The 23410-nt window shown below is 37.7% G+C and overlaps 1 non-coding gene across 1 annotated transcript; it reads right to left on the bottom strand.

Moving 5' to 3' along the window:
* Positions 1-15804: 15804 nt before the first annotated feature.
* On the bottom strand, positions 15805-15911 carry LOC131235815 (small nucleolar RNA R71). Its single transcript, XR_009166335.1, has one exon. It is a non-coding gene; the product is annotated as a small nucleolar RNA R71 (small nucleolar RNA).
* Between the last annotated feature and the right edge of the window lie 7499 nt (positions 15912-23410).

Below are 23410 nucleotides of genomic sequence, written 5' to 3'. Positions count from 1 at the left end.
TGTGAGCTTAGCTTGTTCATGTATGTTGATCCTTGAGAGAGCTTCACTTAAGCAGGTTATATATAACATAACAGTGATTTTGGCACCACAAATTTGACAACAAACAGGGATATAAACTATAGCACTTACAATCTCCCCCTTTGTCAAATTAGTGACAAAACACATAACCAAACAAAAGTAAAACAACTGGTTAATACATGCAAATCAACATTTAACATTCAACCAGTTTCAACATTCAACAAGAAACAAGATCAAACATATATTCTTCTTGACACCCCACTCCCCGAGTAACATAACCAATGCTACTCCTCTCACAATCATATTAAACAAACCATTCTCCCCCCTTTTGTCACAATATGACAAAGGAGAACTAAATAAAGGAATGAGAGTAAACATGAGGAGGAAATAGAGTATAGTAAAAGAGTCATAGAGATACTCAAGATTGCATCACATATATCCAGCATAAATATTACATTAAGAACAAAATCCAACAGCATATAATCCAACTAAAACTCAATCAAACAAGAGCAAAGTAATAAAGTTATTACATACCAAAAGTCTCATAGAAACTAGTCAGAATTAGAACTTGAAGATGGAGCAGGAATAGAAGGATCAAGTTGGTGCATGCCTTTGTTCAAGCGCCTTAGGTATTTGCGCATGTATTTGAATTGCAAATCATGAGCAACAGACATGTTCTCCAACTTAACATTAATATTCTCAACTTTATCTTCTAATGCACTCAGACGTGCATCAACATCAGATGGTACAAAATCTGGATCATTAGCAGAGTCAGAATCCAGTTCCTCAAAAATATCATCCATATTAATATCAACACCAGCTTCTTCAGGACCACCACCACCACCTTGTTCAAGAAGTAGATCCAACTTCATCTTATTAATATTTGTATTGTTGAAGATCAGATGATGGATTGGTGCTTCATCAACAGGCATATCGACTAACATATGAGTAGCCAATACAGTCATAAAGTATGCAAATGGAATGTCACTATGACCAGGATGGAGTCGAAACTGAAGAATGAAATGACAGATTAAGGATGGCAAACAAATTTGAGTACCATTTGAGATAGCATGAATTATCTTGCAATTTAAACAAAAATTGAAATACAATCTAGCAAATATATACAATATTATACAAGAAGGCATAAATTATCAATTTAAAATGCACATGCCAAGATCAAATTTCATCTTTTTGAACTTGCTTTTATCAAGAGGTTTTGTGAAAATATCAGCACGTTGATCTTCAGTAGGAATATATTCTAGAGATATAACTTTTTCTTCTACTAATTCCCTTATATAATGAAATCTAATGTCAATATGCTTAGTACGAGAATGCTGAATAGGATTTTTTGAAATATTTATCGCACTGGAATTATCACAATGTAATAACATAGAATCCTGTTTAATTCCATAATCACTTAGCATTCGTTGCATCCAGACAAGCTGTGTACATGCATTACCAGCTATGATACTCCAGTTGTTGAAAGTGATATAGAATTTTGTTTCTTACTAAACCAGAAACTAGACAATTTCCAATGAAAAACAACCACCACCGGTTGATTTTCTATCATCTAGATTACCAGCCCGAGTACCCGAGTACCCAACTAATTGAACATTGGTTTCATGAGGATACCGAGACCGAGATTAACCAGTATTTGCGACATATCTAATAATTCGCTTGACAAAGAATCAAGTGAGATTCTTTTGGATCGATTGATATCTTGCGCAAATACCAACACTTAGAGAAATATCAGTCTACTAGCAGAGTTAGATATAACAAACTACCAATCATACTCCGATAAAGTTTTGAGTCAACATTTTTACCATTAGAGTCTTTTGATAGTTTCGGGTAGTACTCATAGGAGTATCGAAATTCTTGCCATTCTCAAATCCAAATCTCTTGATTAGATTCAAGGCATACTTAGATTGAGAAATGAATATTCCTTGATTGTTGCTTTACTTGCAATCCAAGGAAATAAGTCAATTCCCCAACCATGCTCATTTCAAACCGTGATTTCATCAAATCTGCAAACTCAGTAGTCAAGTCAGTATAAGTTGATCCATAAATGATATCATCAACATAAATCCGTACCATTAAGATATGATCATTTTGTTTTTTAACAAACAGAGTTTTATCAACAGATCCCATTTGAAAATTATGAGTTAAAAGAAATTTTGTTAGTTTCTCATACCATGCCCTAGGTGCTTGTTTTAATCCATAAAGTGCCTTTTAAGCCGATATACATGATCAGTATTTTTGGAATCTTCAAAACCCATTGACTATTCAACATAGACTTCTTCATGTAAATCGCCATTTAGAAAAGCACTTTTCACATCCATCCGATAGATCTTTATCTTTTTAAAACATGCAATGGATATAAATAGTCCGATAGATTCAAGACGTGCTATCGGTGCAAAGGTTTCATCGAAATCAATCCCTTCAATTTGAGTATAACCTTGTACCACCAGTCTAGCCTTGTTTCTAATTATATTTCCACGTTCATCGACTTATTTTTGAAAATCCATTTTGTTCCAATGATGTGTTTATCTTTAGGTCTTGGTACGAGATACCAAACATCATTTCTTATGAATTGGTTGAGTTCATCTTGCATCGCAACAATCCGGTTTATCAGTGAGCGCTTCTTTTACGTTAGATGGTTCAATTTGGGATGTAAAACATACATAATTACATATATCCTCAAGTTGTCTACGGTGCGAACACCGGTGAGAGGGTTTCCAAGAATTTGTGTGGTTGGATGATCTTTAACAGTCCTCAACTCAGAATCAGTTTGATTTGATGAAGTATCGGGTTTATCAATGATTAGTACTTCATCATTATCTGAATTAGAAGTTGGTGTGTTTAAATGATCATCAATGACAACATTAATGGATTCTTGAATCACACCATCCTTTTGTTCAGGACCCTATAAGCTCGACTGTTTAAAGAGTATCCTAGAAAAATACCTTCATCACTCTTCGTATCGAACTTTCCCAAATTTTCACGATCACGTAAAATATAGCACTTGCTGCCAAAAACTCGAAAGTATTTAACAGTAGGCTTTTTATTGAACCACAATTCGTAAGCCGTCTTATTATTATCCTTTTTTGTGTAGACTCGGTTAATAATATAGCAAGCTGTGTTGCTTCAGCCCAAAGATTTTTAGAGAGCTTCATGCTATTCAACATGACATTAGCCATTTCTTGAAGCACCCTATTCTTCCTTTCTACAATTCCATTTTGTTGAGGAGTTTTGGGAGCAGAGAATTCATGTAATATTCCTTGGTCGATACAGAACTTCTCAAAATTGCTATTCTCAAATTCGGATCCATGATCACTACGAATTTTACTTTGATTTGAGAAGATTTTTCAGTTTGAATCCTTTTGAGAACTTTTCTTACTTCTTCAAGGGTTTGATTTATCCCTTAAGAAGACTACCCAAGTGAATCTGGTAAAGTCATCAACTATTACCAAGATATACTTTTTACCACCACGACTTTCCGTTCTGGTAGGTCCTATCAAGTCCATGTGGAGAAGTTCGAGTGGTCTTGATGTGGTATTTGAATTCACCTTTTTGTGTGAGTTCTTTGTTTGTTTGCCTATCCGGCACTCACCACATATTTTATCTAATGTCTGAAGTTTGGGTAAACCTCTTACAAGTTCTCGTTTGCTCAATCGATATAAATTTCGATAATGTACATGTCCAAAACGTTTGTGCCATAAATCAGTCTCGTCTGTATGGACCATGTAACATGTTTGATTAGATGAGCTGGATTCACTAATAATATAGCAATTTTCAGACGTTCTACGTCCAGTTAATATTACAGAACCTTATTGTTTAATATCTCACAGCTTTGATTAGAAAACCGAACATTATGGTTATTATCACATATTTGTGATATACTAAGCAAGTTGTGCTTTAGGCCTTCAACATATAAAACATTTTTAAACACAGGAAGATTAAAAAGTTGAACCGTACCTTGGCCTATTATCTTGCAGTTGCTACCATCACCAAATGTGACTGACCCATTAGTCATATCTTTCAGATCGGTGAATAAAGCTTTGTCACCTGTCATATGCCTGGAGCATCCACTGTCTAGGTACCACTTTGAATGACTTGTTGCTTTGTAAGCGGTGTGAGCAACCAAGCAGGTGACTTTAGGAATCCATTTCATAATTGTTTTGGGTTTAGGAACATAGTTGGTCTTCTTTTGTGTATACTTGTAGGAATGACCTATAGAATTAGATTTTAATAGCTCCTTGAGTAAATCAACTATCTTTTCAGCTAGTGGATTTCGATTCTGATTAAAGTTGACATGGCTATTTCTAGGTTTTTGAAAAGTTTTTGAATTTTTAGAAAAATCTTGATAAGTACTTTTCCCTTTTGAGTTTGAGGACTCTCCTTTAACAAACATAGGAGGAGTATATTTTTGTTTAGGAGGTTGATTTTTATCATAGCCCAACCCGGATCGATCGCCACATTTTCTTGATCCGGATAACAATTTTTCTAACTTTGGATCACCTTGGGCATATTTCCATGTGTCCTTTAAACTCAGAAGAGAGGAAACTTCAGTTTTAAGTTTCTCAATTTCAGATTTTAAATCAACAATTTGAGAGTTTTTAAATTCCAAATCGCATTTTGATTTTTCAAAATTATCTGAAATTTGTGATTTTTCTAAGACAAGCGATTCAAAACAATTTTTGAGTTTAGAAAACTTTTCTTTTTGAAGTTTAAGTTTGACAGCAATTTTACAACTTTCCTTATATAGGGCATTGTAAGCATCTTGAAGATCATCTTCATTTTCACATTCACTATTCAGATTTTCTTCACTCGTAGAGTCATTATCTGAAAATGTGAATTTGGCTAGAGTCATAAGAGCTTTGACCTCATTGCCCGACTCGGTTTCAGAATCTTCTGATTCAGAAGAACCTTCAGAATCAGATGATTCATCCCATGTAGCCAACATACCCTTCTTCTTGGGTTTGTCCCTTTTAGGACATCTATTTGCTAAGTGCCCATATTCTAGACCGTTGTAACATTGACTATCTTTCAAAGATTTTTGAAATTTGGGTCTAAACTTCCTTTTGTCATTTGATTTTTGAAAATCAACTCTTTTCTTGCTTTTGAAAATTTTGTAAAATTTTTTAGCTAAAAGAGCCATATCATCTTCTAAATTTTCTTCTGAATTACATTTAGAAGATTTTAGCGCGATAGATTTACCTTTAGGAGCTTTAAAGTTTAACTCGTAGGTTTGTAGAGAACCAACTAGTTCTTCAACCCTCATATTATCCGTATCACGAAGTTCCTGGATTGCGGTTACTTTAGAATTGAACCGTTCAGGAAGTGAGCGTAATATTTTTGCACATACTTTACTTTCTGGGATTTTATCGCCAAGACCCCACATTGAGTTTACAATGTCATTCAATCTAGTGTAAAAGTCCATAAACATCTCATTTTCCTCCATATGAATTTCTTCAAATCTGGTTGTGAGGAGTTGGACTTTAGATTTTTGACAATTGTAGTACCCTCGTGTGTCATTTCTAATATATCCCAAGCTTGCTTTGCGTATCACAAGAGATGATTCTTTTGAACTCATCCGGAGAAAGAAAGTAAGAAATTGCATTAAGTGCTTTAGCATTTGCACTACTCTCACTTTTCTCGAAGGGTGGTCCATTGGTAATATGGTATGGTTTTCATAGATTTTGAACCATCAACCCCGTAACTTCCATGATAGGAGGATTCCATTCGGTACCGTGGCTTGCCACACATTTTCATCCATTGATTTGAGGAAGATCCTCATTCGGCTTTCCAAGAAGCATAGTTGGAGCCATCAAAGGGTGGAGGCCTAGTGACTGAAAGGCTATCAAAATTTGACATCTGAATAGCTTAAATCGTTAGCTCAGGAATTAAATCCAAGAATTAAAAAGGAGCTATTAGGCTTTGATACCACTTGAAAAGGCCAAGCTATATGTCCTAGAGGGGGGGTGAATAGGACAATGCCAAATAAAAACTTATAACAGCGGAATAATAAAGAAAATGATGGCCAAATTAAATAATAATGCAGGAAAGAAAAACAACCTCAAAATTCAGATCTTGAGAGGTTGATACAAACGTTATTCTAAGGACAACCTTACACCAAAAATAGAGTTTATGGTAGGACAACCTTATTTCTAGAAAGGTCTTTGTATCAAGTCTCAAATCGAAGAGGAATACAAAAACAAATATGAACTGAATTGAAATAACTTGTAATTAAAGATGTATTGTTCTAGGGACAGCCATACACCATAAAAATGGCAGGACAACCTTCTGTAACAACTTTCAAAATGAAATTGAAAAACAAGCTTATAAAGGAATAGCAGAAAGTAAATTCTAAGCTATTACAACATTCTCACAAAGCTTGAAATAATTACAACATTCACCACCATACATACATCCCACAAAAAGAATAAAAACAATTAAAAGAATAAATCAATCAACCACAACTCAAAGGATTTATAGTGGTTCGCTTGTGTGTTCACCAACTGTTATCCAACAGCCACACAAAAAGCTACTCCACTCCTAATATCCTCACACAGGGGATATTAGCGTTCACTAAAGATAGGTTTTCCCAGGTTCACCCAAAACCCTTACAATTGTGTCTTTGTATGTGGGCTTACACAATTAAAAAAACCCCCACTTCTGAGTTTTCCTGGCTTTCCTCAGATAACCAAAATAACAAGATTTTTCTGGCAAATCTTGAAAGAAACCAAAATAATAGAAAGGAATTTACAATATGTAAAATACCTGAATATCTCCTTCGTTGTAGCAGCCCGGTAGAACCAAATCAAAGTAGATGATTGAATGTCCAAGTTCAATGTCCAGTACTCGATTACAATGGTTCTAGTTCTAATTGATTTTAAATTAAACCAAACAGGGCTTGCCTTAATTGATTTTGATTCCAAAGAAAGGGAATAACAATTCCTCTTTATCAAATCAGATTGGAATATAAGAAACAAAATCAATTAAAATAAAGCTAAGGAAAGAAGATATTAAATAAGCACACTTAGCTTGGATGGAGCACAAAATTATCTCTCAGAAGTTCGACGAAGATTGGCTTGAATACTATAATTAAATCGATGATTTCTTCTGAGATTCGTGCACTATTTATAGGTGAAAAGATCAGGTCTTCGACTGGTCTAGAGTGCTCTTCGACTAGTCGAAGCCATAACAGATATTTGAAAGATTAGGCGGGATAAGCTCAGACCGTTCTACGACTGGTCGTAGCCCTCCTACGACTGGTCGTAGGTCACCTACGACTGGTCGTAGGTTTCCTTCGACTGGTCGTAGGTCCTGCAAAGGTTCGCTGGACTTCGAGTCGTAGATTCTACGACTGGTCGAAGATGCAGAAACACTGTTCCTACGACTGGTCGAACAGATTCCTGGACTAGTCGAAGGCTAACAGATTTTATCCGGAATATGTAACAAACTTACGACTGGTCGAGGATTTTCTTAGACTGGTCGAAGCAAGTCTAGGACTAGTCGAAGAACCCCTAGGACTAGTCGAAGAACAGACCAATCACATGTAAAATAACATTCGGCTTATGTATCCGAAATGACCTACTTCTAAGGTCATCCTATGGTCAAACAAACCTCAATCATGAAGTATGGACATTGAAACAAGAGACCATGAAGAATGAGCCTTGAAGTCTTGATGAAGATTAAACCTTGAAGTAGCTCAATCTTGAAAGTGGCTTGAGTTTCAGCTTGAGTCTTGAGTTCAGCTTGACTTTCAACTTGAGTCTTGAGTTCAGCTTGAGTCTTGCCTTGTACTTTCTTTTTCTTTTCAGCTTGAGTCTTGTGAGCAGTTCTTGCATTCAAGAGTCTTGTCTTGTGATCAGTTCTTTCATTCAAGATCCTGAGTCTTGTACTTGAGAGCATTGCTTGATGTGAGCTTAGCTTGTTCATGTATGTTGATCCTTGAGAGAGCTTCACTTAAGCAGGTTATATATAACATAACAGTGATTTTGGCACCACAAATTTGACAACAAACAGGGATATAAACTATAGCACTTACAATAAGAATTATCCAAAATTCGGTTGGCCTGAGGTCAAGTTTGACTGGCAGAATTCCTGTGAATTCTAAATATTAATGTTGCTGGAATTTGACTCGAACTTTCTCGGACCAGCCGAATTTCAAGCTCGGGCTAGCCGAACTAAAACTCGGCCTAGCTAAATTTGTAAAAAAAAAAAAAAGTTGTTATTTGCTTCAGGCTTGAAGTTAGGCTTGTTAAGGAATCTTAGGCTGGCCAAATTTCAGGAAAAAATAAATGTAAAAACCCATGATTAAACATTTTTTAAAGCACCTAGTCTTAAAGTCTTTCTAGGATTTATACCACTTGAGATATATCAAATATCTGATTCACTTTGGCTTGAACTTTGTTTCGAACTTCATCTTGAATTTGGGTTTGACTTCATCTTGAATTTGAGCTCGATCTTTTCTTGAACATAAGCCAATCTTGAGCTTGATCTTTTTCTTGAACATAGACTGATCTTGAGCTTGATCTTATCTTAAACATAAACTCATCTTGAGCTTGATCTTCTCTTGAACATAGACCGATCTTGAGCTTGATCTTTTCTTGAACATAAACTGATCTTGAGCTTGATCTTCTCTTAAACATAGACCGATCTTTGAAGATCTACTTTGAAGTGGCTTTGTATTATGAAATTTGACAACCTAAGTGTACTCAGCATCCTAGCACTTACACGATATGATACATGGGACTTAAGCCCCTTTAATGGGTTTTTGTTATGTTGTGCACATGCCTTGCATTCTCTAAGGTATGGCTAACCATGAGAATCTACTGTCGACCTTAACTCAGTTTAATGTTTATGGTCAACTGTGACTTATTGTGATGTTCATGGTTAACAGTCGAATTTTGTAATTTTCTACAAAATAATTTATTTATGTCAGGTTTTCTTTAGGACTTTATACCATACGAGTGTTTTCTCTTAAGGGGCTAGGGTTTGCCAAGGAATTTAAGGGTTTCCTATAGTTGCGATCAAAAGGGGAGAATCGGTACATTTGTAGTACAAGAATGTGAGTCTGTACAACTCTAACATTTTGATTATAGTAGATTTTTATCGTTTTGTGCCATAATTTTTCCCGTAAGTGTTTTCCATGTAAAATATCGTGTGTTTATAAATTGCTTGCTTTTAGATTGGTTATCCTATATTATTATATTGTTCTATCTTCATTTATTGTACTTTCAAAATGTGCATAGATTGGCAGGGTTGTTAGATCCAAATTTCTAACACTTGGGGTTTGATCCAGGTTTTTAATTGGCTCGGGTTTACATTATTATGGTGTGATATAAAGTGGGATCACTCAAAATAAAGTGGTATCAAAGAATCAGGTTGGTTGTTTGGGTTTGAACAAAGATGTCATAATCAAAATTCGATATATAGAAGTTTGACTAGAAAAACAATTTCAATTTATGGCAGCGGAAGGTTAAGGACATTCTAGTTTCACAAGGGTTGAGCAAGGCTTTATTGGAAACAAAATTGGAGAAGATGTCAGATGATGAATGGAGCAATCTCGGGGAGAAAGCTATAAGCACCATTTATTTTTGTCTATCGGATGAGCTTACGTATAACGTCTTACATGAGGAATCTCCCTTTGAGATGTGGAAGATGTTAGAAGTTAAGCACATGTCGAAGTCCCTCATAATAAATTGTTTGTAAAGAAACAACTTTTCAGGATAAAATTGAAGGAAGAATTGGATCTGATTGAGCACATGAACTTATTTAGAAAGCTATGTAGTGAGTTGGTAAAGCTCGAACAGACGGTTATGGAAGAAGACAGAGGTGCTACTTCTAGCATTGCTTCCCTCGTTATACAGCCATCTCATCACTACTCTGCTCTTCCCATAGAATACAGTGAATGAAATGAGAAGGAGAAAGGAAGAATGAAAGAAAGAGAAAGAGAAAAGGAAAGAGAAAAAGAAAGAGAAAGAGAAAGAGAAAGAAGAAAAGAAAAGAAAAGGAAAGAGAGAGATGAGAACTCTCGTCACTACTTTGCTATAAGAAATCACTATACCGTTTGTTTCCAACAAGATCTTGAAGAAGTCAAGTGATGAGAACTCTCAGGTGGAAGGGCTACTCATGAAAGAGGGTCAGGGTCATGTGCAATCTGTGGAGCGATCTCATTCTAACAATAAGAATGTAACGCATCGAACTTTTCAATACCCGAGTATTGAAAGTTCTCGAGTGTTACAACGAAATTTAACATATTATGTACAGGTGCATGATACCAATCCAGTTATCCTAATCTTACATCTATTCCCTGACATGAATATAACCTTTGGGAATGATCTCCATTCATAAATCAAGCTATCTGACTATTGATTTTAAGACAATACCATCCATCATGTGATTTGACATATGTACCTTCCCTTAAATGAATTGGTGAATAACCCTTTGTCCGTAATGATTTTGATGTAAGTTTATTTGTAAAAATTGTTTACAAAGGTGCATACAACCCTATAAAACCATTAGATTTCACAAAACTCTTAGATCAGCAATAATTATGAAAATACCATTAACAAAGACCTTAAATTCTAGATCATAAGGTTCTCACAATCCGTTTAATGAAAAACTTTACACCATGCCTGTATATCATAAATTGACTGTACATGTCAAATTTCAACCCTTACATCAACAAGATCCATAGTTAAAATGAAGATTCACTTGAGATGACCCACTTAAGACTTGTATTCACTGCATACTCTGATGTGGGCCCGATCATGAATCAACAAACGAATGGACAGAGTAGATTTCTCAAAATGTACCTACAGACCCCACGTCTAGGTGCCCACAGCGTACAAGATCATTAGACTTGATCAAACACGATTTGACCCATGAAATCCTAAAAATGGAGGGATTTACCACTGCGCAACATGAACGAACAGTGTTCCATTTGGAGATGATGTGGCCCACCACCGTGATCGTTCCAGATGATCTAAGTCATCCATTGTGACCTTAGGTCAAAAGTGACTGGACCAATCTTTTCGTAGGTATTTCCAAGTGTCACACGCACACAGTATTGAACACAAACAGTCAGGCTGTGAACGGACGACTTATGGTTGATCCAGATTGGACCACCACTTCAATCTATTTAAATGATCCGAATTGCCCATCAAATCTAGCACACAATTCTGGCTAAAACCTCAAGATCCATAAGAAGCCATGCATCCGGTCGTGCGCACAACAATGGACACAAGAAGAAAACTCATTTTTCCTTCAAATTGTTAACCCGAGAAAAATGCCCACTCTAGATCCCATCTACGCAACCCATCAGCATATCCTAACCGTCCAAACTCCAGGTGCTGGAATTCCGACCATTCCCTGACAAGAAGAGAGACAGAAAGGGAATGGAAACTCGAGATTCATTTGTCTTTCAAGCAGTCCTCATGCAAGCCTACCGCTTCTTGTAAAAAAAACCTCTGCATGTATCACATCCCTGCTTCCAGCCCTTCAATATGGTGGGCCAAGGAGCATCGAATGGAGATCACGAACTGCCCATGAGGGTCATATCGAAGGAAGATCATGCGGAGACAAATCCACCATTAAACAGACCTCGTCTTCCTTGCCAAGAAACGGCAGCCGCAGGAAGACTGTCCAGATGTAAGTCCAAATCACGATCGAGCTTTGCACAACCCATGAACTCCCTGGGACCTATTTAAGTAAGCTCCAACCAACAATTCAATAGATGGCGTTCCAGTTGATGACCCATCACTAGATCAAATCGCCTCCTTTGTCGAAGAGATCGGCCCCACTGCACAGACCATTATGTTATGCAACAAATCAACTGATTAGATGGTGGCCCACCCAAAACTGACCCAACTGATATAAGGAAGAAACCCGAGGGGAGAGACTAGGGCTGAGAATAGCGAAACAGCGTCCGCTTCTTGGTTTCGTAAACAGAAGTTGTGCAAAAGAAACCATCTTGCTTCCGTGTTCGCACAAAACAAGGTTGCGTAAGAAGAATCCCGAGACTAGGATACATTATAAAATCCCCTACTGCCTAGCCAGGGAATACACAGTAAAAGAAAGGAAGCGAGAGAAACAAAAAAGATAAGAAAGAAATGAGAAGGAGAAAGGAAGAATGAAAGAAAGAGAAAGAGAAAAGGAAAGAAAAAAAGAAAGAGAAAGAGAAAGAAGAAAAGTAAAAAAATAAAGAGAAAGAGAAAGAGAGAGAGAGAGAGAGAGAGAGAGAAAATAAAGAGAAAGAAAGAAACGAAGAAAGAAAGAAAGAAGGAAACAAGAGAGAAGATTTAGCAAGGAGAGCAGCACCCAGACTCGCTAATCTCCAACAAAGATCGAGTCCGGCCAAAAGGGTTTTAGCTGATCATTGGACGACAAAGAGAAGGAAGAGAGAGAGAGAGAGAGAGAGAGAGAGAGAGGAGAAAGAAGAACAGGGTGTCGGAACCCATCAATAATGACGGTAGCTAGGGCCTATCAGGACTTTTTTTTATCAGCCATCAACGACGAGATGAGGAAGTGATAAGGGTCGAATATTGCATATCAGACCCTAATTATTGCATGATTTTACGTACATGATAATGCTTAATAGAATATTTTAATCGTGTTTTTGTTGTAGGGTGTAATCAGGAGCGTTGACTAAAAAAAAGTACTAAAAGCGTGGATTTGATGCTCCGAAGCCACCAAAGCAAGCGACGGACCCCAGGGGATCAAGATCAACGGATTTACACGCCAGGGATCCAAGAAAATCAAGCCGCTCACATTAAAAAGGCCCGAAAATAGTCCAGATTGCAAGATCATATAGTACCCGCCATCCAATTGACACGAAACCTCATACATGGTCTGAGGGATATAAATTAATCTTACATGTAAAATTTCATCCATTAAATGTCTCGAAAAGTGGCCCAACGGCCAGATCATCCCTTTAATTCATTAATTGGGGCCCACCTACAATCTGGATATACTTCAAAATTGACCTAGACGGTTTAAATAAGATGAGAAACAGGATGGATGGATTGGATTTCTCGACAGCATCACAGTGGACCCCATATGTACATCGTGTGTACATAGTGTACGCACGACTGACGAGCATCGGACCAACTAAGGCGGGTCAGCAGGCGCTGACCCACTTCTTCCTCTTAAGACAGCAGTTGCCATTTCTGGCGCAATGAACGGACGGACGTTGTCCGTCTTACGGAAGCTTGTGGGCCCCACCCATCACACGTACGTCTAATCTAAACCGTTCATCGTGTAGAAGGATTCGAGAACTGCAAAACCATGTTTACATTTTATGCCCATACGTGCACACGTGTTCGGTACAGAGGCCACAAGCGGACTGCCCTGCAACGTTCAAAACGGTTGCAGCGTGATTGCTTCTCTGGGCCGCGTCAATGGACGTTCAAAACCATCCATATTTGAACGAAATTTCATCTTGAATCCAATGTATGGAGTGGATTTTCTTGAAAACACTTCTGTGGGGCTCACCAATCATCGCAGCGTTGTACGTGCGTATGCACGTCCATGAAAAACGGACTTCCGGGCGGTTGTGGCCCACCATCTTTGATCAGATGGAAGATCTAATCGGTCCATCGTATAGGCCAGCCAAAAACATCCCAGGAGACGTTGATTTTACGGATAAAGTACAAAGAACAAGGGACTTATGAAGCCCCAAAGTTTGATGTGAAAAGGCATTCGCTGCGCGTGCGGCAGCTTTCCAAATCTGATTTTCACCACTCTAGCCACTCCAACAGCTATAAAAAGAGATGCAAAATGTGGACAAGGAGGAGGAGGAGATCCAGGGAGAGCTTGGTTAGACATATAGCAAAGCAAAAGAGAAGAAAGGGAAGCCAGGGAACAGATCCAGAGAAGAGAAAGAGAAGAAATGAGAAGAAAGAGGAGAGAAGGATGTTTCTTTTTCATCAATGTTATTTTTTTTACTTTCTAATTGATCACATGGATATCTAAATTCCTTAGCTAGGGCTGAGATGAAGCCTCTAACTTGAATGATCTTTGTTTGTTGATTCAATCTTAACTTGATTGATTTGTTTCTTTCTCTAGTATACTTGGCTAGAATTTCCATACTTCTGTATGCTATGAGCTTAACCAAAGTCTAGTTATGGATGTTGTTTGGAATATTATTCTAGGTGCTTGTGTCTGACCATGAACAGGTTTCCTATAGGGGAAGAAACAGGAATCTACATCTCTTCATGCCTGACCATGGATGGAAAGACGTGATCCATATGCTTTAAGGGATTATACATTTTGTGTGCCCGACCAAGGACATAGTTTGTGATTTATTTAATTTATATCAATTTGAATAGGGTGAATCAACAGGTAAAACAAGGGTTAGGATAATTAGGGTTGGATTAGAAAGTCCTAGTATTCTCCTTGATTGAATTTTCCTCATTATTCTTGATTATTTTTCGTATATTTGTGTTAGTAGTTTGCTCAATTATTTGTTGGATTAGTTAAGAAGAATCGTAGATTTAAATTGTGACAACCAGTCCTCGTGGGAACAATCTCGTAATACGTACCATATCTACATCTGATTCGTATACTTGCGAGTTTAAAATCATTTAAATCAGATTGGTTTAAAAATAAAACATCAAGTTTTTGGCGCCGTTGCCGGGGACTGTTTCGGTCCAATTGGATTTAGGATTCTCTCTTATCATAATTCATAGTCTTAGGTTTTTACTAACTTTAGGTTAAAGTTTTTTTTTAGAAACTAACCTATTTCCTGTTTTGTAGGGTCCTGACATAAACTTCTAATTTGGTAATCCCTTTTTAAATTCTCTACTTTTTCTAATTTCTACTTTTAGAATTAGGGTTTTATTTTTTAGAAATTTTCTATTTCTAAGCTTTCTTTTTTTATAAATTTCTTTTTTTTTTTAAATTTTAGATTTTGATTCTTTTTTCAAGTAACTTTCTATTTTCTAGTTTTAGAAATTTTTTCCCTTTTTAGAAACTAACTTGGCTTTTTATTTCTAAGATTGGAAACTTTCTTTTTTAGAAATTAACCGTTGCTTAGGATTTTTCTAGCATTATTTTAGGAAATTCAATTTTTTTTTTTAATGTCTACAAGAATTGAGGAAGGAAGCTGCTAAATAAGATTGTCTTCAAAAGGAGGAGCTCTCAAATCTTCAGACATTCATCATCGCCTTTTCCGGGTTCTTCCTTCCAATTCTCATTTACATAACTTTCTTTTATTTTTAGGAATTCATAACTTTTATTTTTAGTTTTATTCATCTTAAGTTGCATCTTAGTTTAGTTTTCTTTCTTATATTGATAACATAGTTTATGCTAGGACGTAGATCTCTGAACATAGAACTAGCACCTTTCGATCCTGAAATAGAAAGAACCTTTCGTAGAAGATTTAGAAACATCCTATTTGAAATGGCGGAAGAGAATAGAACTAAAGCTCTTAGAGATTATTCAGCTCCTGTCCAATTCAATGCGCCTTCATGTATAGTGTTGCCTGCCACCACGGCAGCACACTTTGAACTTAAACCTGGGGTCATACAATTGTTGCCCTCCTTTTATGGTTCAGATAAGGAGGATCCATATCATCATGTGAAAGAATTCTTAGACATTTGCTCCACCTTTAAGTTCCAAAACTTTTCAGATGATTCGATCCGTTTGCGCATTTTTCCTTTTTCTTTGAAGGATAAGGCGAAAGCATGGCTGAATTCTCTAGGAGTTGGGTCTATCACTACATGGGACCAACTGTCTAAAAAGTTCTTAAACAAGTTTTTCCCGGTTCACAAAACTAATGCTCTCCGCAGAGAAATTACGAATTTCACACAAAAAGAGGGTGAGCATTTTCATGAATGTTGGGAAAGATGGAAGGATTTACTTCTTAAATGTCCACACTATGGTTTTGAAAAGTGGCAACAGGTTCAATACTTCTATGACGGTCTGACACCCCAAAACCGTCACATGGTTGATGCCACCAGTGGAGGGTCATTCATGACCAAAAGTGATGTCGAAGCTTGAAATTTCTTTGAAACCTTGTGTAAAAACTCCCAGCAATGGGACTATTCAAATAGAGGTGAAAGAAGTCCTCAACCACTGAAGAAAGGGGGTATATATGAGGTAGGAGTCACACCAGATCTTTATGCCAAAATTGATAGCCTGACAAAGAAGGTGGATGCTTTAATGTTAAACAATGGACCTCCACAAACAACTCAGGTCGAGTCATGTGTCATATGTTCTAGTCTCGCCCATCCAACGCAGTCTTGTCCATCTAGTTCAGCATTTCCAGAATTTCTCTTTGAACAAGTACATGCTATGAACACCTTTCAGAGAACTGAGAATAATCCTTACTTAAACACTTACAATCTAGGGTGGGCTAGGCATCCAAATTTTTCTTGGGCAAAAGGACCACAACAAGGAGGACCATCTGGAAATCCTCCTATGCAACCTTACTCCCAAGTTGGCAGTCAACAACCTCAGCAGTTCTCACAGTATCAACAAGTGCCTCCACAATCTAGGAAACCATCTCTTGAGGATACACTCAATCTTTTTATGCAAAGTTCACTTAAATTTCAAAAATATACACAACAAACTTTACTAGATAACCAGTAAAGTGTACATGCAAATGCGCAATCCATTGCTAAGCTAGAAGTACAGTTGGGTCAACTTGCTGCCACATTGAGTGAGAGAGAGAAGGGCAAGTTCCCTAGTCAACCTGTGGTAAATCCAAAAGGACAGTATGAGATTGGCTCTAATTCAAACCAAGAACAATATCATGAGCAAGCCAAATCAATCATTACCCTTAGGTCCGGTAAACAGATCGAGAACAAAGTAGAGATGCCTAGGGAAGAATCAAAGTCCAATGCGGAAGATCAAAATGAAATGGAGAGACATACTAGTGCATCCAAAGTCCAACAACACTCTGACTCTCCAGGAACCACTCATGTGCCATCTTATGTGCCTAAAACACCTTTTCCTCAATGTCTGGCACCGGTTAAGAAAGGAAACAACTTTAATGAGATATTGGATATGTTTAAGCAAGTGCAAATTAACATTCCGTTGCTTGATGCTATCATGCAAGTTCCTGCTTACGCTAAGTTTCTTAAAGATTTATGCACTCAAAAGCGTAAGATGAATATTTATAAGAAGGTCTTCCTTGCGGAACAACTCAGCTCCATGATTCAACACAACACCCCTCCTAAATTTAGGGATCCAGGAGCTCCTACCATTTCTTGTGTTATAGGAGATCATAAGATTGAGAAGGCATTGCTTGATTTAGGGACGAGCGTTAATTTGTTGCCATATTCTGTGTATGAGCAACTAGGACTTGGTGAGCTAAAATCAACCAAAATAACACTACAACTAGCTGATAGATTTGTCAAGGTGCCCCGTGGTGTTATTGAGGATGTGCTAATCTAGGTTGATAAGTTTTATTTTCTAGTGGATTTCGTCATTCTAGATACTCAGCATGTCCAAAATCGTATTAGTCAAATCCCAGTTATCCTGGGACGACCATTCTTAGCCACATCCAATGCTATCATAAATTGCAGGAATGGAGTTATGAAGTTGTCTTTGGTAACATGAAGATTAAACTCAATGTTTTCAATGCTGGACAACAACCGACAGACTCGGATGATATATTTGAAGTGAACATGATTGAGAGTCTAGTGCATGACTCTTTCCTTAAATCTTCCGAAGACGCTCTTGAGACTTGTCTAACACATTTTGGCATAGATTTTCATTGAAAGTTCCATCCAAGAAGTCAATGCATTGCTTGACTCTAATCCGGAAATGGATACAACAAAATGGAAAGCCAAAGTGGAACATCTTCCACCTTCTGACTCTAAACTGATCCCGTCTATTGAGAAACCACCCGAAGTCGACCTTAAACAATTACCTAAAACTCTCAAGTATGCATTTTTAGGACCTTCTGAAACCCTGCCTGTCATCATAGCTGCTAACCTTGATAAAGAACAGGAGGGTAAGTTGCTTAATGTTCTTAGAGAACATAAGGCAGCTATTGGGTGGACAATAGCGGACATAAAGGGAATAAGCCCCACGGTGTGTATGCATCGTATTCATCTTGAAGAAAATGCAAAAACATCGCATGAAATGCAAAGGAGGCTTAACCCTAACATGAAAGAGGTCGTTCGGGCTGAGGTGCTAAAATTGCTAGATGTTGGTATCATTTACCCCATTTCGGATAGCACATGGGTCAGTCCAGTTCAAGTTGTTCCTAAAAAGTCTGGGATTACAGTGAAAAAGAATGAGGATAATGAGTTAGTGCCAACTCGCATGACTACGGGTTGGCGAGTTTGTATTGATTACCGTTAACTGAACCTGGTCACAAGGAAGGATCACTTTCCTCTTCCTTTCATAAACCAGATGCTTGAGAGATTGGAAGGGCACAACTATTATTGTTTCCTGGATGGTTATTCCGGGTATAATCAGATTCCCATTGCTCCCGAGGATCAAGAGAAAACCACATTTACATGTCCTTTTGGCACATATGCCTATCGGCGTATGCCATTTGGGTTGTGTAATGCGCCTGTGACCTTCCAACGATGCATGATAAGTATTTTTTCAGACATGGTTGAGCATTTTCTTGAGATTTTCATGGATGATTTTTCAATTTTTAGCTCTTCATTTGATGAATGCTTATACCATCTATCTCTTGTCTTGGAAAGATGTGAAAAAATGAACCTGGTATTGAATTGGAAAAAGTGTCATTTTATGGTTCAAAAAGGGATTGTACTCGGGCATGTTATTTCAAGTAAAGGCATTGAAGTTGATAAAGCCAAGATTGATTTAATTTCTAGCCTTCCTCCACCCAGAACAGTTAAGGAGATTAGATCATTTTTAGGGCATGCGGGATTCTACAGGAGCAAAATTTCTCGACCCTTATGCAATTTACTAGCTAAAGATGTTGCTTTTATCCTTAATGATGAGTGTCGACAAGCTTTTGATAAGTTGAAGCATTTACTGACTTCTGCTCCAATCATCCAACCACCTGATTGGAGTTTACCTTTTGAGCTTATGTGTGATGCTTCGGATTATGCTGTTGGAGCCGTCCTAGGACAAAGATTGAACAAAATGCCTCATGTCATTTATTATGCTAGTAGGACTCTAAATGATGCACAGCTCAACTACTCTACCACTGAAAAAGAATTGTTGGCAGTAGTATTTGCTCTAGACAAATTCAGGTCGTATCTCATAGGGTCAAAGGTTATAGTGTTCTCAGATCATGCAGCATTGAAATATCTTCTTTCTAAAAAAGACGCTAAACCTCGATTGATTCGGTGGATTCTCTTGCTACAAGAATTTGATATTGAAATTCGGGATAAAAAGGGTTCCGAAAATGTGGTAGCCGACCATTTGTCTAGACTTGTCTTAGAGTCCACAGTGGATCCTTTGCCAATGAACGAGTCTTTCCCTGATGAACAACTTCTAACTATTTCTCAATTACCTTGGTATGCGGATATTGTAAACTATCTTGTTACAGGTCAACTTCCTTCTCATTGGACTAAACAAGATAAATCCAAATTTCTTGCTGAGGTTAAACATTTCTTTTGGGACGACCCATACTTATTCAAAATTTATCCTGATCAGATTATTAGGAGATGTGTGTTTGAGAGTGAGTTTCATAGTATAATCTCCTTTTGTCATGATCATGCATGTGGTGGTCATTTTGGTTCAAAGAAAACAGCTGCGAAAGTCTTACAAAGTGGATTTTATTGGCCTACACTGTTTCGAGACACCCATGCCTTTTGCTCAACATGTGATAGATGCCAACGTACGGGTAATATTTTCCACAGGAACATGATGCCACTTACCAATATTCTCATTATTGAAATATTTGATGTTTGGGGTATTGACTTCATGGGCTTATATCTCCCGTCATTCGGTTATGTGTATATCCTTGTGGCCGTCGACTATGTCTCTAAGTTGATTGAAGCAGTGCCATGTAAAACGAATGATCACAAAGTTGTGGTCCGTTTCTTAAAAGAAAATATCTTTTCTCGTTTTGGCACTCCTCGAGCAATTATAAGTGATGGGGGTACTCATTTTTGTAATAAACCGTTTAAATCTTTAATGAAGAAATATTCCATCACTCATAAAGTTGCAATGCCATATCATCCACAAACAAGTGGTCAGGTTGAGGTGTCAAATCGGGAGATTAAACAAATTTTAGAGAAAACGATTCACCCCGATCGTAAGGATTGGTCGCAACGTTTGAATGATGCTCTTTGGGCATATCATGCGGCTTTCAAAACCCCGATTGAAATGTCTCCGTACAGGCTTGTTTTTGGGAAAGCCTGTCACTTACCTGTGGAATTAGAACATCATGCTTATTGGGCCATCAAAACTTTTAATTTTGATTTGAATAAGGCTGGATCACATCGTAAACTTCAACTCAATGAGTTAGAAGAAATTCGAAATGAGGCATATGAGAATGTAAAAATTTATAAAGAGCAGACAAAAATCTTCCATGACAAATCAATTCTTCGCAAGACATTTGAACCGAACCAGAAAGTATTATTGTACAATTCCAAGCTACGCCTCTTTCCTGAAAAACTACGTTCGCGATGGTATAGTCCTTATCGAGTAGTACAAGTATTTCCTCATGGAGCAGTTAAGATTCAAAATCTAACAAACGGGAATATCTTCAAAGTAAATGGTCAACGGCTGAAACCATATTTAGATGATTTGGTAAACAAAGATGTTGAGAAAATTTATTTGGCGGACCCAAGTTATCAAGATTGATTAATTCATGGTCTATTCGTATCTGGCTGAAGATGTTAAACTTAGCGCTCCTGGGAAGCAACTTAGTTTTTCATTTCCTTTCATTTTCCTAGTTCAATGTTTGTGGGTAACATTACTACAAACCCTCATGAGACTACAACTCGTCCACTAGGGATAACCTAGGGGTTTAAAGGCTTGTTGCATACGCTGAATGCAATCGAGAGCACCTGCGAAAGTGGTGTAGGTAGGATCTTCTTTTTGTGATTTTATTTTTGTTATTTTGCTTTTGTTGATTTTTCTCTTGTGCTAACTCGCTTTTACGTTGATATTTTTGGGAAAGCCTCTTGATTCTCCGTCCAGGTACTATCTTTCCATCACTCCTCTTTTATTTTCGCTGTCCCATGTGCATTGTATGATTATTTCTTTGGACAATATAGATTTTAGGTTGGGGGTGGGAGATTAGGTTACCTAATCAGTATTTTCTTTATCTTAAGCAAAATTTGTGAAAATTTTTAAATTTTTTTAGAATTTCTTGTGAATTTGAAGTGATTTTGATGGCCATCTTGGATTTAGAATTAAAAGATACGTGATGTTGGTAATTTATGACTCTTGGATTCAGTTGTCTTTTAGATTTCACACTTAAGTTCAAGTTGTTAACCCATGATTAGAAGTTGTAAACATTGATTGAGTTATGATCTCACATATCACATCTCGATTGCACGTTAAGGTTCCGTTTAAACATTGAATGATTAACTTGGTAATCACTAAGCATGAAAGGAACCAGCCTAAATTTTTTTTAGCTTCGGTCTATAAATAAGAATTAAAAGAAAGGGTGAGTCGAATAATCATCATCATAGGTTTACTCCCTATAGGTGTCGATTCGATTCCCTATGTTGTCATTTGAAAAAGTTAGGCGACAAGTTTTCGCCATAGGTTTGCTCCCTATAGGTGAGGACTTGATTCCCCTCCTTGGCGTTACTATTCATAAAGAAAAGCAAAGGCTAGTAGAATGAAAAGTTAACCTATCAGGCAAGTTTTGGTTTCAGTTGTCATGCATTCCGTTGTTAATTACTAATGATATCATGAAATTGACAATTGGATCTCTTAATGATAGTAAACCGAGATTACACTATACACTCATGGAACTCAATGTTTAGAATATTCTAATTAATGGATTAATATTTTAAAATTGATTATGAAGTTTACCGTGAGCTTGATTCTATAAAGAAAAATTTTGTGCACCGTTCATGAATCTTAGAATTCTCGCGCCTCGACGACTTGTTCACAAGTCACTCGGGTTTACAGGAATTGTCAAGTATTTCTGAAATTATTTTCGCACGTTTTGCTCGGGACTAGTAAAATGCTGGTTGGGGGTTGTGACAAGGGTCGAATATTGCATATCAGACCCTAATTATTGCATGATTTTACGTACATGATAATGCTTAATGGAATATTTTAATTGTGTTTTTATTGCAGGAAGTAATCAGGAGGGTGGACTGAAAAAGAGTGTTAAAAGCGTGGATTTGATGCTCCGAAGCCACCAAAGCAAGGGGACAGACCCCAGGGGACCAAGATCAACGGATTTACACGCCAAGGATTCAAGAAAATCAAGCTGCTCACATTAAAAAGGCCCGAAAATAGTCCAGATTACAAGATCACATAGTACCCACCATCCGATTGACACGAAACCTCATACATGGTCTAAGGGATATAAATTAACTGTACATGTAAAATTTCATCCATTGAATATCTCGGAAAGTGGCCCAACGGCCAGATCAGCCCTTTAATTCATTAATTGGGGCCCACCTACAATCTGGATATACTTCAAAATTGACCTAGACGGTTTAAATAAGATGAGAAACAGGATGGATGTATTGGATTTCTCGACAGCATCACAGTGGACCCCATATGTACATCGTGTGTACATAGTGTACACACGCCCGACGAGCATCAGACCGACTAAGGTGGGTCAGCAGGCGCTGACCCAACGTCCGTCTTTAAAACGAAAACAGCGTTTTCGCTGTTCGCAACAGAGCTTTGCGAGCGACTTCAGGTGCGCCAATATCATCATACGTTTTTATGATCCACACCGTTCAATGAGATAAGGAGGTCAAACTGACCGTACATAGGAAGTTCTTCCAACCCCAGGCTCGCATATAGAGGAGAATACTGTTTAAAGCGCAGAATGGATGGCAAGAAAGGAAATCCTGTGGACCGCATCATCAAACAGTCAAAACCATCCATTCTTGACCGAAATTTCATCCTGTATCCAATGTACGAGGTGGATTTTCCCAAAAACACTTCTGTGGGGCCCACCGAGCATCACAGCGCTGGACGTGCGTAGGCTTACGCACGTCCGTGAACAACGGACTTCCGGGCGGTTGTGGCCCACCATCTTTGATTAGATGGAAGATCTGATCCGTCCATCGTATAGGCCAGCCAAAAACGTCCCAGGAGACATTGATTTTACAGATAAAGTACAAAGAACAAGGGACTTATGAAGGCACAGAAGTTTGCAGCGAAAAGGCTTTCGCTGCGCATGCGACAGCTTTCCAAATTCGATTTTCACCACTCCAATTCGATTTTCACCACTCCAGCCACTCCAACAGATATAAAAAGAGATACAAAACGTGTACAAGGGAGAGGAGAGCCAGGGAGCTTG

Source organism: Magnolia sinica, chromosome 19 (assembly GCF_029962835.1).
Source record: "Magnolia sinica isolate HGM2019 chromosome 19, MsV1, whole genome shotgun sequence".
NCBI classification, from domain to species: Eukaryota; Viridiplantae; Streptophyta; class Magnoliopsida; order Magnoliales; family Magnoliaceae; genus Magnolia; species Magnolia sinica.
Note: the sequence above shows the minus strand (reverse complement) of the source record. Positions and strands in the feature narration are given on the sequence as shown.